General features: G+C 54.2%; 1 non-coding gene and 1 pseudogene across 1 annotated transcript; both read left to right on the forward strand.

Annotated features, from left to right (window-relative positions):
- Window positions 1-8996: 8996 nt before the first annotated feature.
- LOC136692989 (5.8S ribosomal RNA) lies at window positions 8997-9150 on the forward strand. Its single transcript, XR_010802027.1, has one exon. It is a non-coding gene; the product is annotated as a 5.8S ribosomal RNA (ribosomal RNA).
- Window positions 9151-9416: 266 nt separating this feature from the next.
- On the forward strand, window positions 9417-14701 carry LOC136693006 (28S ribosomal RNA; annotated as a pseudogene).
- Window positions 14702-15812: the final 1111 nt, after the last annotated feature.

Here is a 15812-nt window from a genome sequence, read left to right on the forward strand (position 1 = left end):
TAATGTAAAGGGAGAGGTACAGTGCAGTTAGCAGTAAAGTGCAAATATGTCCATTTGGAGGAGCCGTAAGTTGAAAATGTATGTAACTATTGTACTATTTTAAGGTTAGCAGTAACATACTAAGGTTTTCCAGTTGGATAGATGTTAGCAGCAAGTGTGTAGACAGTTGAAAAAGGTGAGATTTTTTATGTGTTCAGCCAGACCAGTCACTGATGTGTGCATTTATTCATGCCAGGCTCTGATTGTTCAGGAGTCTGATAGCTTGTGCAAAGAAACTGTTGCACAGTCTGGATGTGAGGGCTCATGGTGGTTGGTCCCATGCTGTCACCTCCTAGACATTTGAGCTGGAGATCAAATGCAATGGAAAGCTTCCTTACCTATTCCAAAGCATCATATATATATTGATGGTAAATTGTCTGTTGTGTGAGGCCGGATGTGGATATGCAAACTACTTCCCAGTATCCCTGTATTTTAGTTCATACACCATCCACCAGATTTTTTGTTTGTTCTGATAATCACAGCTTTGATTTGATCCATCTCTTCTAATAAACAGATTCTTCATGACATGTAGGAAAACCTAGGAGACATAGTCAGATATATTTTTAGGGGACAGGGAGGAGGGTGGTGAACCCAAGTCCAGAGCTATTTCTTTGTTTATTTTCTTATGTTTTTTTATTATTAGTTTGTTTTATTATCTTTTCTACAAAGAACATCAAGAACACTAATTTGCTTATGGGCAAGTTGAGCTAGGTTTGAACCAGCAACCTTTGGTTTGATGGAGCAGTCCCTTACCACTGCACTAGGAGGGGTGTTGAACACTACAAGAAGTGGTGGAAACAGTTTTGGGAAAACAAACAAATGAGGAACTGAAAGTCTCCTTTAGAACATGTAAGGAGTCTTTAGGACATGTAAGTAGACCTAGCACAAATAGTGGGAAGATAGGAGATGTAGAGGCAACATAGAAGTACTGAAGACAAATGAGCTTTAGAAGTATGAAATCCTAGTTAACATAGTAGAAAGATAAGATATGTAGAGAGATAATAGGAGACACAGGGAGTCTTTCGGACATGAAGGAAGACCTAGCAGGCATAGTGGGACGATAGGAGACCTAGAAGGAAAATAGGAGTCATAGGGAGTCTTTAGGACATGTAGAAAGAACTAGCAGTGTTAAGAGGAGAGAAGTAGAGGCAACATAGGAGAAGTAGTGAGGAAATAGGAAACATAGGGAATCTTGTAGATTTGTAGGAAGATATAGCAGGCATTGTAGGAAGACAGGAAACATAGAGGGATAATAAAAATTATGGGGCGTTTCTCTTTCTCGGTCGCGTTCGATGTCACCCGTCCGGGCTTATGGACCAGTAAGATTATTGAGACGAATAGCGTATTACTGACAAAATTAGTCCCGGTTTCCAACCCAGGTGCCAGGCAGAGCGATGGGGAGTGGTCCCCAAGGTCCGTGGGGCCTGTCAGTGGGGTCACTGTCATAAATCCGAGTGGTTTCCACTCGGTCCGCCTCGACCGGGTACCTTTAAGGTCGAGTCCCAACCCCGGATCTCGTATCACGGTGGTATTGGGATGGCCTGTGGGTCTATAGGCCACTGACCATCTGCCCACTTGTGGGGTGGGTGGAACGGGCCGCCCCGTCGATTGTGTTAACCCGGTTAAGCCCGTTTCCACCCCGATGATTCATTCGATGTATGCCTGGGAAGGTAAAACATTCCTGGGCATGGGGGGTCGAGCGTATGAGGGGTTTCCCCCGTCCCGAAAGAGTCGTTTTCCAACCGATGATTCGTTCGATATGCCTGCCCGGGGAGGGTCAAATTCCCTGGGCACCGGGGGGTTGAACGTATGAGGATTTTCCCCCTTTTTAAACCCATAAATTTGCCCGTGCCTTTTTAAACCCATAAATTTGCCCGTGCGCGAGTCGACGGGGCCACGTAACCCCTGAGGCGTTGGCCGGCGGTTATCCACCAGTCCATGGGATCTCCCGACCTTTCCCCTCCTTTGAGCGGGACATGGGAGCGCACCACCAGGCCCCGGCTGGAAACGGCTGGAGGCAAAGAGCGCATTAGAGGTGACACGGATCGGTCTTCCACAGACCGCGGCTGGAAGTTCGCAGGGTCGGCCTACGGATCGACCCTTTGTCTTCTTAAACGCAGACTTCCGTAGGCTCCGGGGGCGAACCATAAACCTATGCTGACCTCCTCGCGCTTTGAGGGGGCCAGGATTCTCTTCCATTCTCTTCCCTTAATGGCCGTCCTTTACGACTGTTTGAGCTCGGTATACGCGGAGCACCAGGGGCAGGCTTCTAAGCAGAAATACCGTGCTTAGAACGATCCTCCCCGCCTTGTGCTCCCAGCCTCCATGGCTCGTGGATGCTCGTAAGAGGCGTCCGCTTGTCCAGAATTGTTCCGAGGGGGACTTAGTCAGTCGGTCGATCCAACAGGTCCGTTCAACATCCGTGTCGGTGGTGCCTTAGAGTCGGGATCCATTTGAGGGAAGGACCCGTCCCCTAGCCTGCACCGTCCGGGCGAGAATCATATGTTTTCCAAGTTGCGGAGCCGATTGCAGACCCCCACAGCGGGGTCACATTCGATCCTCTTCACTGGTGTCCCTTGAGATTATTCTCACTGGCACCATGCGCCCCCTCTCTTTCCTCAGCCAAGGTTTGAGATCCAGGGGGATTGGTCTGGTTGATCCTGCCAGTATCATATGCTTGTCTCAAAGATTAAGCCATGCAAGTCTAAGTACACACGGTTTAGCACAGTGAAACTGCGAATGGCTCATTAAATCAGTTATGGTTCCTTTGATCGTTCCACACGTTACTTGGTATAACTGTGGTAATTCTAGAGCTAATACATGCAAACGAAGCGTTGGAAGGGTTCTGGGGGTCAGCGTGAAAGGTTCTCCCGGCCCCTGTCCCCCGGATACGTGCATTTATCAGAACCGAAAAACCATCCCGGCTCCGGTCGGGTCGTTTGGTGACTCTAGATAACCTTTGGCCGATCGTTAAGCCCTCCGGGGTGGCGACATATCATTCGAGTGTCTGCCCTTTCAATTTTCGATGGTAGGCTACGGGCCTACCGTGGTGACCATGGGTAACAGGGAATCTGGGTTCGATTCCGGAGAGGGAGCCTGAGAAACGGCTACCACATCCAAGGAAGGCAGCAGGCGTGCAAATTACCCATTCCCGACACGGGGAGGTAGTGACGAAAAATATCGAATAAATATACCGAATAATGGAATAGGGCCCTCCGCGGGGCGTCAGGGTCTCTCTTTCGGTACGGCTGGTCGTTCCGGAGTGGGGCTCCGGGGCTTTCATGGTCCTATTTCGTGGGTTTTAAGGACCGAGGACAATGATTAAGAGGGACGGCCGGGGGCATTCGTACCACACCGACAGAGGTGAAATTCGTTGACCGGTGTGGGTCGGATGAAAGCAAAGGCATTTGCCAAGAATGTTTTCATTAATCAAGAACGAAAGTCAGGGGAGCGAAGACGATCAGGTACCGTCGTAGTTCCGACCGTAAACTATGCTGACCCGCGATTTGGCGACGTTAGGTTAGCGACCATGACCCGCCGGGCAGCGTGAGGGAAACCACGAGTCTTTGCGCTCTGGGGGGAGTATGGTTGCAAAGCTGAAACTTAAAGGAATTGACGGAAGGGAACCACAAGGAGTGGAACTTGCGGCTTAATTTGACTCAACACGGGAAAACTCACCCGTCCCGGACACGGTAAGGATTGACAGATTGATGGCTCTTTCTTGATTCTGTGGGTGGTGGTGCATGGCCGTTGGTAGTTCGTGGAGCGATTTGTCTGGTTAAATCTGATAACGGACGAGACCCTGTGCCTTAAAAAGTTACACGGCCCTCCCTGGGTCCCTGTGGGGGCAGGCGGCCCGAGGGGTCAGCGGTCGGTGGCCGAACTTCTTAGAGCAATCCGGGGCGAGGCAAAGCCATATGAGATTCGGGGCAATAACAGGTCTGTGATGCCCTTAGATGCCCGGGGCCGCACGTGAGTTACACTGGCTGGTTCAGCGTATGCATCCATGCGCCCCCTCTCTTTCCTCAGCCAAGGTTTGAGATCCAGGGGGATTGGTCTGGTTGATCCTGCCAGTATCATATGCTTGTCTCAAAGATTAAGCCATGCAAGTCTAAGTACACACGGTTTAGCACAGTGAAACTGCGAATGGCTCATTAAATCAGTTATGGTTCCTTTGATCGTTCCACACGTTACTTGGTATAACTGTGGTAATTCTAGAGCTAATACATGCAAACGAAGCGTTGGAAGGGTTCTGGGGGTCAGCGTGAAAGGTTCTCCCGGCCCCTGTCCCCCGGATACGTGCATTTATCAGAACCGAAAAACCATCCCGGCTCCGGTCGGGTCGTTTGGTGACTCTAGATAACCTTTGGCCGATCGTTAAGCCCTCCGGGGTGGCGACATATCATTCGAGTGTCTGCCCTTTCAATTTTCGATGGTAGGCTACGGGCCTACCGTGGTGACCATGGGTAACAGGGAATCTGGGTTCGATTCCGGAGAGGGAGCCTGAGAAACGGCTACCACATCCAAGGAAGGCAGCAGGCGTGCAAATTACCCATTCCCGACATGGGGAGGTAGTGACGAAAAATATCGATGCGGGTCCTATGATCCTGTGGAGAGTAACCGAAATGAACTCAATCTACATCCGTGAGTGAGAACCCATTGGAGGGCAAGTCTGGTGCCAGCAGCCATGGTAATTCCAGCTCCAATAGCGTATGCTAAGATTGCTGCAGTTAAAAAGCTCGTAGTTGGATTTGGGGACTGGTCTCGGATCCCCTGGACTGTCCAGATGGCTGGGAAGCTCCTTCGGGGGTGACTCTCTGTCTCTGGGTGGGTTGTGAGACCTGGTCCCTACCACCGGTGTCCTCTGCTCGCCGGCCGCGGAGCTGGGTACTTCACTGCGGTGCACGGTGGGTTGGAGGGTCTGGAGCGTTTACTTTGAACAAAGCAGAGAGCTCAAAGCAGGCCGACACGTGCCATGACTGACTGAGCTAGGAATAATGGAATAGGGCCCTCCGCGGGGCGTCAGGGTCTCTCTTTCAGTACGGCTGGTCGTTCCGGAGTGGGGCTCCGGGGCTTTCATGGTCCTATTTCGTGGGTTTTAAGGACCGAGGACAATGATTAAGAGGGACGGCCGGGGGCATTCGTACCACACCGACAGAGGTGAAATTCGTTGACCGGTGTGGGTCGGATGAAAGCAAAGGCATTTGCCAAGAATGTTTTCATTAATCAAGAACGAAAGTCAGGGGAGCGAAGACGATCAGGTACCGTCGTAGTTCCGACCGTAAACTATGCTGACCCGCGATTTGGCGACGTTAGGTTAGCGACCATGACCCGCCGGGCAGCGTGAGGGAAACCACGAGTCTTTGCGCTCTGGGGGGAGTATGGTTGCAAAGCTGAAACTTAAAGGAATTGACGGAAGGGAACCACAAGGAGTGGAACTTGCGGCTTAATTTGACTCAACACGGGAAAACTCACCCGTCCCGGACACGGTAAGGATTGACAGATTGATGGCTCTTTCTTGATTCTGTGGGTGGTGGTGCATGGCCGTTGGTAGTTCGTGGAGCGATTTGTCTGGTTAAATCTGATAACGGACGAGACCCTGTGCCTTAAAAAGTTACACGGCCCTCCCTGGGTCCCTGTGGGGGCAGGCGGCCCGAGGGGTCAGCGGTCGGTGGCCGAACTTCTTAGAGCAATCCGGGGCGAGGCAAAGCCATATGAGATTCGGGGCAATAACAGGTCTGTGATGCCCTTAGATGCCCGGGGCCGCACGTGAGTTACACTGGCTGGTTCAGCGTATGCATCCATGCGCCCCCTCTCTTTCCTCAGCCAAGGTTTGAGATCCAGGGGGATTGGTCTGGTTGATCCTGCCAGTATCATATGCTTGTCTCAAAGATTAAGCCATGCAAGTCTAAGTACACACGGTTTAGCACAGTGAAACTGCGAATGGCTCATTAAATCAGTTATGGTTCCTTTGATCGTTCCACACGTTACTTGGTATAACTGTGGTAATTCTAGAGCTAATACATGCAAACGAAGCGTTGGAAGGGTTCTGGGGGTCAGCGTGAAAGGTTCTCCCGGCCCCTGTCCCCCGGATACGTGCATTTATCAGAACCGAAAAACCATCCCGGCTCCGGTCGGGTCGTTTGGTGACTCTAGATAACCTTTGGCCGATCGTTAAGCCCTCCGGGGTGGCGACATATCATTCGAGTGTCTGCCCTTTCAATTTTCGATGGTAGGCTACGGGCCTACCGTGGTGACCATGGGTAACAGGGAATCTGGGTTCAATTCCGGAGAGGGAGCCTGAGAAACGGCTACCACATCCAAGGAAGGCAGCAGGCGTGCAAATTACCCATTCCCGACACGGGGAGGTAGTGACGAAAAATATCGATGCGGGTCCTATGATCCTGTGGAGAGTAACCGAAATGAACTCAATCTACATCCGTGAGTGAGAACCCATTGGAGGGCAAGTCTGGTGCCAGCAGCCATGGTAATTCCAGCTCCAATAGCGTATGCTAAGATTGCTGCAGTTAAAAAGCTCGTAGTTGGATTTGGGGACTGGTCTCGGATCCCCTGGACTGTCCAGATGGCTGGGAAGCTCCTTCGGGGGTGACTCTCTGTCTCTGGGTGGGTTGTGAGACCTGGTCCCTACCACCGGTGTCCTCTGCTCGCCGGCCGCGGAGCTGGGTACTTCACTGCGGTGCACGGTGGGTTGGAGGGTCTGGAGCGTTTACTTTGAACAAAGCAGAGAGCTCAAAGCAGGCCGACACGTGCCATGACTGACTGAGCTAGGAATAATGGAATAGGGCCCTCCGCGGGGCGTCAGGGTCTCTCTTTCAGTACGGCTGGTCGTTCCGGAGTGGGGCTCCGGGGCTTTCATGGTCCTATTTCGTGGGTTTTAAGGACCGAGGACAATGATTAAGAGGGACGGCCGGGGGCATTCGTACCACACCGACAGAGGTGAAATTCGTTGACCGGTGTGGGTCGGATGAAAGCAAAGGCATTTGCCAAGAATGTTTTCATTAATCAAGAACGAAAGTCAGGGGAGCGAAGACGATCAGGTACCGTCGTAGTTCCGACCGTAAACTATGCTGACCCGCGATTTGGCGACGTTAGGTTAGCGACCATGACCCGCCGGGCAGCGTGAGGGAAACCACGAGTCTTTGCGCTCTGGGGGGAGTATGGTTGCAAAGCTGAAACTTAAAGGAATTGACGGAAGGGAACCACAAGGAGTGGAACTTGCGGCTTAATTTGACTCAACACGGGAAAACTCACCCGTCCCAGACACGGTAAGGATTGACAGATTGATGGCTCTTTCTTGATTCTGTGGGTGGTGGTGCATGGCCGTTGGTAGTTCGTGGAGCGATTTGTCTGGTTAAATCTGATAACGGACGAGACCCTGTGCCTTAAAAAGTTACACGGCCCTCCCTGGGTCCCTGTGGGGGCAGGCGGCCCGAGGGGTCAGCGGTCGGTGGCCGAACTTCTTAGAGCAATCCGGGGCGAGGCAAAGCCATATGAGATTCGGGGCAATAACAGGTCTGTGATGCCCTTAGATGCCCGGGGCCGCACGTGAGTTACACTGGCTGGTTCAGCGTATGCATCCATCCTATGCCGAAAGGCCTGGGCAATCCTATGAACGCCTTCCCCGCTGGGGATAGGGGTTTGTAACTTTTCCCCTTGAACGAGGAATTCCAAGTAGTCGTGGGTCACCAGCCCGCGTCGATTAAGTCCCTGCCCTTTGTACACACCGCCCGTCGCTACTACCGATTGGATGGCCTGGTGAGGTCCTCGGACCGTCCCCGAGGTGCCCCTTTACCGGGGGGTTGCCTCATTGAGGTGGGAAGTTGATCGAACCTGGGCATCTAGAGGGAGTAAAATTCGTAACAAGGTTTTCGTAGGGGAACCTGCGAAAGGATCATTAACGGTGACCTGGCCATGGTGGGTGCCCGCCCTCCATGCCAGTAGCCACTCGGTCTTTAAGCAAGGCCAAATCCCCCGGTGGGTACCTTAAAGGTATGGACCCCAGACACCTCGTACCTTTCGTCGTCAGCTAACGTGAGTCTCCCTTTCGGGGGAGACGGAGCGGGCTGACCTCAGGACTCGGGGTTATGGGAGGACCGCCTTTGGGTGCATAGGTTGCCGGCCACCACCACGCTCGCGGGGGTCTCGAGTGGTAACGGAGCCACCCGCAGGTTGTTAAACCAAACCATTTATCGTTAAAGGCTTTAATTCTGCATGCACGAGTCAAAGGGGCTAATGCAACCCCCAGGGCGTTGGCCGGTGTTCGCCGGCCTTGTTGGGATCTTCCATAACCCCCAGGGGATGGGAGCGCACCACAGGCGAAACTCTTTCCCTCTCGGGTAAGAGCGGAGCTTAAGAGCGCATGCAGGGATCCGGAGGTGTATATCGGCACCTCCCTGGGCTTCACGAAAGACGGACCGTATAAATAGTCTGAGACCCGTGCGCAAGTTGAAGGGGCTGATGAGCCCCGGATGCGGAACACAGGTGGGATCTCCACCCAGCCTCACCCTCCGTGGGGACTTGGGAGCGCACCACCGGGCCCGCTCATCCCCTCCGGGGGGAGAGCATGGCTGGAGCGCACACCGGGTACAAACTTTAGACCGGGATCCATACGCAAGCTAAGGCAAAGCTTGGAAGCGAACCACCGGGCCTCGCTGGAAACAGCGAGGTTAAGAGCGCACGCTAGCCATCTACACCCCCGGGTGTCTTGGTCTCCTAACACGTAAAAGGGAAGGTTGAGCACCACCGAGGCGATCCATCTGGATGCCAAGCCGGGTTTAATGACCCCCAGCCCGGGGTCACCCGACCATAAAATTCCCTTTGTTCATGAATTCCTTCCATGTCATCCAAGGGACGTGAACCTAACCTAAACCCTTAAATTCTGTTGTTCAAAAGGCTTTAACCCAAAATCCCGTCCGTAAGGGCGGGCAAAATGATACAACTCTTAGCGGTGGATCACTTGGCTCGTGCATCGATGAAGAACGCGGTAAACTGCGTTAAATAATGTGAAATGTGGAATACAGATCATCGATATTTCGAACGCACATTGCGGCCGCGGGGGTCCATCCCGCGTCCACGCCTGTCTGAGGGTCGCTTTACCCATCGATCGGTCTTCCCAGACCGCGGCTGGAAGTTCGCAGGGCCTCCACCTCGGACGGCCCTTCGTCTTCCTAAACCCAGACTCGGTTCTTAAACCACCGTGTGGCGAGAGCTCCGGATGTAGGGAGAGCCATTAGGTCCGGGTCCCATCCGTCATCGTCTCTCCCCGCTGGGCTTCCCGCCGTTGGAGTGTGGGCACCATAATACGGCGAGCGGCCGGGGGGTTTGCGCCCCGCGCCCCGCAAAACAGCCTCGTAGCGCGACCTCAGATCAGACAAGACAACCCGCTGAACTTAAGCATATCAGTAAGCGGAGGAAAAGAAACTAACAAGGATTCCCTTAGTAGCAGCGAGCAAAGAGGGAAGAGCCCAGCGCTGAATCCCTCTTTCCCCTGACCGGGGTGGGCCGGGAAATGTAGCGTACGGAAGTCCGTTTAGTCTCGGTGCGGACGTGGGACCAAGTTTTGCAAGGAAGTGTCTTCCATAGATGGTGAAGGCCTGGTATCGTCCCGCATCCCGCCGGGTAGATCGGGCTTCCCAGAGTTGGGTTGTTTATGAATGCAGCTCAAAGTGGGTGGTAAACTCCATCTAAGGCTAAATACCGGCACGAGACCGATAGCAAACAAAGTACCATGAGGGAAAGTTGAAAACAGTACTTTGAAGAGAGAGTTCAAGAGAGAAGTAAACGGTTGGGGGACCGAGAAGACCGCCCCGGGGGATTCAGCCGGGCGGACGGCCCGCGCTCGTGTGGTTCCGTGACTTGGAGGCGAGTTCATCTGGGCGAGAGAGGGGGCGACTCCAGTCCCTGCTCGGCCCTGAGCTTTGCCTCCCTACTTCGGGCCTCTTGGGCGTATGAAGGCTCGACCCGTTAGGTGCATTTTCCCCGCGTGGTGGTGAGTCGCGACCGGCTCCGGTTAGGCTTGGAAGTGCCCGAGGGTGAAGGTAGGTGCGTCCGGAGATGGGGCCCACATGGCCCCGGACACGAGCGTTCCGCTACAGCCCCTCGTTCCGACTTCACCGATAATGCGGGGGCCGCGGAGCAATGTACTTTCCGCGTTCTCAACTCCTTCGGGATGGGGATGGGGCCCCCCTGATCGTTCGGCGCAATGAATGTGAAGGCCGGCGTGCGTCGGCTGAGGTGGGATCTAAGACACCCCGTCCATGGTGGGTTGACAGCGCACCACCAGCCTGCTCTCCACCGAGTGGAGAGTGGAGCAAGAGCATACGCGGTGGTACCCGAAAGATGGTGATCTATGCCTGGGCAGGGCGAAGCCAGGGCAAACCCTGCGTGGAGGCCCGTAGCAGGCCTGACGTTCAGTTTGGTCATCCGACCTGGGTATAGGGGCGAAAGACTTAACAAACCATCTAGTAGCTGGTTCCCTCTGAAGTTTCCCTCAGGATAGCTGGCACCAAACTCAGTTTTATCCGGTAAAGCAATAATTATAGGCTGCGGGGCCGAAACGGCCTTGTCCTACTCTCAAACTTTAAATGGGTAAGAGGCCCGGCTCAGAGCCGGGCATCGAATGATGGTGCCAAGTGGGCCACTTTTGGTAAGCAGAACTGGTGCTGCGGGATGAACCGAACACGCGGGTTAAGGCACTCGACGCGACGCTCATCAGACCCCAGGAAAGTTGTCAGTTGATATAGACAGCGGGGCGGTGGCCATGGAAGTCGGAATCCGCTAAGGAGTGTGTAACAACTCACCTGCCGAATCAACTGGCCCTGAAAATGGATGGCGCTGGAGCATCGGGCCAATACCCGGCCGTCGCAGGTGTTACAATCCCCAATTTGAAACACGGACCGTACGCCACGTGCAGATCTTGGTGGTAGTAGCAAATATTCAGATGGAATCTTTGAAGGCCGAAGTGGAGAAGGGTTCCACGCCGACAACGCTTGGCCGTGGGTTAGTCGGTCCTAAGGGATAGGCCAACACCGTTCGGAAATGCTGGGGCAATGGTCTCGTCTGCCTCTCGCTGACCGAAAGGGGATCGGGCCAATATCCCCGAACCTGGGAGCGGGGAGATTGAGTGCCGAGAGGCGCTCTCATAGCGGTAACGCAAACGAACCCGGAGACGTCGGTGGGAACCCCAAGGTGGATTCTCTCTCCTTGCTAAAGAGCTGGAGCGCCCTGGAATGGGATTGTCCTGAGAAAGGGGCTCAACGCTCTGAAAGGCGCCGCATGCATCTGTGAGGCAACCGGGACATTCCCCATCGGCCCTTGAAATTCCAGGGGAGGTATAGTGAATTTCCCCCCAGGCCGTACCAATATCCGCATCAGGTCTCCAAGGTGAACAGCCTCTGGCTTGTTGGAACAATGTAGGTAAGGGAAGTCGGCAAAACAGATCCGTAACTTCGGGATAAGGATTGGCTCTAATGGCTGGGCTCAGTCGGGCCCTTTAGCTGAAGCGTAGGCCGAGGGCCCGGAGTGGCCTGGCTCCGGGGAACTGTTCTGGTTCGCCCTTGCCCTGAGGGTCATGCGGGCAAAAGCGCACGGCGCCCGGGTTGACTCCTGCGTCTGTCGGTTAAAGTGCGCGGGTCGCAGCCGCGCGAAGAAGTCGGTGTTCCCTTCCGGCGGTGCTTAGGGGACTCGGTCGGTGACGGTGGGAGGCGGTCGTGGATGGGACTCCGGCGCGGGTGCGTCCTTAGGGGACGAACCTCCGCCGGGTTTCATCTTTGGCCCTTCCTTCCCAATGTCGGCCGGGCTCCGAGGCCCATCGCCGGGTCCCGGCCACACTCGCGAGCGCAGCCTTCCGTTCTTCCATTCGGACGTGGGGGGGAAGACTCGGGAGTTGTGTGCGGATGCGTCGCCGGCCTTAGGGGCTTGGGGGGACCGAAGCGGTGTGACTGGAGCCGGGTGCGACGAGCCGAGGCCTCGTGGATCTATCAGGTGTGAGTCTCGCCTCGGGGGGGGGCGGCAGCTCCGAGGCGGTTCTCTCGACCGGCACCCAACAGCCGAATTAGAACTGCTGCGGACCAGGGGAATCCGACTGTTTAATAAAAACACAGCATTGTGAAGGCTCTTGGACAGTTTTGACACAATGTGATTCCTGCCCAGTGCTCTGAATGTCAAAGTGAAGAAATTCACCTAAGCACGGGTAAACAGCGGGGGTAACTATGTAAATAAACCCCGGAGTTCGTTAAGGTGAGAAGGGTGGGAGACCCAGCTCCAGGGACTCCGAGTCAAAGCATTGTGTGCCTCCACCTCCTCGTGGTAAAACCGGGCAACGCCCTGTGCGGTCAGGGCGGCTAAGAGAGGCTTCCCAAGTGACGGACTGACCGACCGTTCACATTAGACAGGTCTCCCCAGGCACTTCGTGCTAGCAGTTTGTAGCGCGGATGCCCAAGTGCTGGTTCCCTGGGGCGGGGACCACCACTATGGCAAGCCCCCTAGGGTGCAACGTCCCTAGCTGGTGTCCGATTATCAAAGTTGCTTAGGTTTTCGAAGGGCATCCCATAGGCTCCGAATGGCGTTCCAAAACCCTATAAGTTCCGAGGGCAAAGATGGCACTTGGCTAGGAGGAAATGACTCGTCTGGGACATCTCTTTCGTGGGTTGGTATGATCTATCCTTGATAGATCCCAGGTGTTGGTCACCTATTCCCGGAAGGCTGTTGGTTGACTTTGGGCGGGGGTCTCTGACCCACACCTTATTAGGTAGGGTGAAAACCCATCCTCATGGGCAAAGGACGAGTTGATTCTCTTTGGTGTGCGCTGGTGACGGTCAATCTATGAGGCTAGAGGCAAAGGCGTGAATAGGTCAAGCTTCCTAGCTGAATGGACGAACTGTTCCGGTAGCATATCGTGGGTGATCGCCGACCCTTAGGCCCATGAGGCAATGGCAAAACGGCCGTCCCTAGTGATGTGTGGACGAGTGTATAACCTACCAGTCCTGTGTCGGTCGATGGCACGATGGGATGGCTTAAAGACTCTAATGCAGTGACTACACTGGGAAGGAGCGCCAGCCTGGTTTCGACTGAGGCAGACATGCCGGCCCGGTCAGGCGCCATACAGAACAGGGTACAAAATAAAAATAGTGACCCGGTGATGGGGAACTTCTTCCCATGATGGGTTCTTCGTCCCCGACCACACGGTTGGTCCCCTGCTAGGGTTTGACCGTAAGAGCAACGCCACAAGTCTGGTTGGTTGGCCCAATGCGTACCCAACATGTGTGGTCTAGCCGGTCAGACTCCCTTACAAGGGAGGGGTGGTGGTTAAGTTGGTTCCATCACGGCCCGTTCTCTTCTGTGAGTGGGAAGGTATTAAGGAAATCCACCGCGGACAAGGTAACGTTTTCGAATCCGTTGAGACCGAGAAGACAACACAGACCGAACCGGGGCGGACAAGGATATTCAATCTCTAGGCCGGGCTGAGATGGTTCAAGACACTCAACGGCGCTGCAGGGGGCAGCGTTAAAACCTCCAAAACAGAGTAGCCCGCTCTGCTGGATCTAACCAAATGCCTCGTCATCTAATTAGTGACCTGTATGAATGGATTAACGAGATTCCCACTATCTAGCGAAACCACAGCCAAGGGAACGGGCTTGGCAGAATCTGCGGGGAAAGAAGACCCTGTTGAGCTTAACTCTAGTCTGTCACTGAGAGGCTACATAGGGGGTGTAGAATAAGTGGGAGGCCCGCCGAAGGCCAGCACCGGGGCGGGCTGTCCGTGAAATACCACTACTCTTACTGTTACCTCTCTAACCCGGTGAAGGTGTCGGTGGGAACCCTTTCCTTGCTGGGGGTTCCTTGTTCGAAGGTGCTAAGCCCTGGGTGGGTCGCTTGGCAGTGAGTCCAGGTACACTCATGTTGCGAGCTTCCCTGCCCGGGGCGAGTCCCTCTGGGGACAGTGACAGGTGAGGAGTTTGACTGGGGCAGTACACCTGTCAAAGCGTAACGCAGGTGTCCTAAGGTGGGCTCAGGGAAGGACAGAAACCTCCCGTAGAGCATAAGGGCAAAAGCCGGCTTGATCCTGATTTTCAGTATGAATACGGACCGTGAAAGCGGGGCCTAACGATCCTTCCGTCTGCTTTTTGGGTTTTAAGCAGGAGGTGTCAGAAAAGTTACAACAGGGATAACTGGCTTGTGGCGGCCAAGTGTTCATAGCGACGTCGCCGTTTGATCCTTCGATGTCGGCTCTTCCTATCATTGCAAAGCAGAATTTGCAAAGCGTTGGATTGTTCACCCACTAACAGGGAACGTGAGCTGGGTTTAAACCATCGTGAGACAGGTTAGTTTTACCCTACTGATGTTGACCGTTGCTCCGAACGCCTCTAAGTCGGAATCCCACCTAGAAGGAGCGATACATCCGCGCCCAGCATCGGTGAGCTTGGTCTTGGATAGCTCGCCGGTGGCGAGAGCCGCATGACACTGGAACCGGACCGGGGCTAATGAACGCCTCGGTCCACCTCCCTCCTGAAAGCAAATGTCTCTTGATCCGGGTGTGAATGACTCGTAAACGACCTGATTCGGAGTGCGGGTGTCGTAAGTGGCAGAGCGGGTGAATAAACCGCGATCCATTGAAAGTCATCCCATCCACTAAAACATTTGTCGGGGGAAGGCGAATGCCTAACACCCCCCCGGCCCTTCGGAGCAGTCCAGGTCTCGCAGTGGGTGAAAATTGTACTTGGGAAAATGTTCTGAACCTCTGGTTCTCTGGGGCGCGGGCCTCGAGAGTCCGTACACCGGTTAGAGGGAGCCAGTGGCGGGCATAGGGAAGGAGGGTACTCCCCTATATAATCCTGGATGTGATTCAGGTCTCGCAGTGGGCGGCATTAACTTAAAGGAATACTGCAGGCCTCACCCCGGAGGTCCCATGGCCGATAAAAGTGCCTCGGGCGCGGGGCAATAGAGAACCGTGAAAGCCGCGGTGTTAAATAGGCAGGTATCCCAGTGGGCGATCCGAACTTGAAGAAAAACAGTGAAGTTAATAAGCCAGGTCTTCCACTGGGCAGAATGAGATGAAGTAAACGGTGAAGTCAATAAGGCAGGTCTCCCAGTGGTTAACCCTAGGTTGTTGTTGATTGGACGTAGAAAAAAATTTGACCCTCTCCGTCCTAGTCTCAAGCCCGAAAAGGGAGCACCTTCGTGAGCCCAAATTCAAAGGGCACGGGTGTTTCCAGTGTGGTGCCGTCAGGACATTAGGGTTACTTTAGAAACAATGAAAGTTTGGGTACGCCCTATGTAACTATGACATGCCCAAGGCTCTGGTTCGTCTCTGGGCTTGAATATTGTGAGTTTTACGCCTAATCTCACTGGAAGTGACCCAAAAACTAAGTCGAGACATCCGTAGACCCCGGTGATGCGAATTTCAAGCCCGAGGAGTGACTCACCTCTGGGCTAGGGTGGTGGTAAGCCCGACCCCCCCACCCCCCCTCTGGAGGTTCGATATAAGTCGATATATCCGTAGGCCCCGGTGATGCGAATTTAAAGCCCGAGGAGTGACTCACCTCTGGGCTAGGGTGGTGGTAAGCACGCCCCCCCCTCTGGAAGTGTTCAAAACCTAAGTCGAGACATCCGTAGACCCCGGTGATGTGAATTTCAAGCCCGAGGAGTGATGACCTCTGGGCTAAGGGTAGTGGTATGCCCGGCCCACGTGTTCAAAACCTAAGTTGAGAGAACCGTAGACCCCGGTGATGCGAATTTCAAGCCCGAGGAGTGAT

This window comes from Hoplias malabaricus, chromosome 3, assembly GCF_029633855.1.
Source record: "Hoplias malabaricus isolate fHopMal1 chromosome 3, fHopMal1.hap1, whole genome shotgun sequence".
NCBI lineage: Eukaryota > Metazoa > Chordata > Actinopteri > Characiformes > Erythrinidae > Hoplias > Hoplias malabaricus.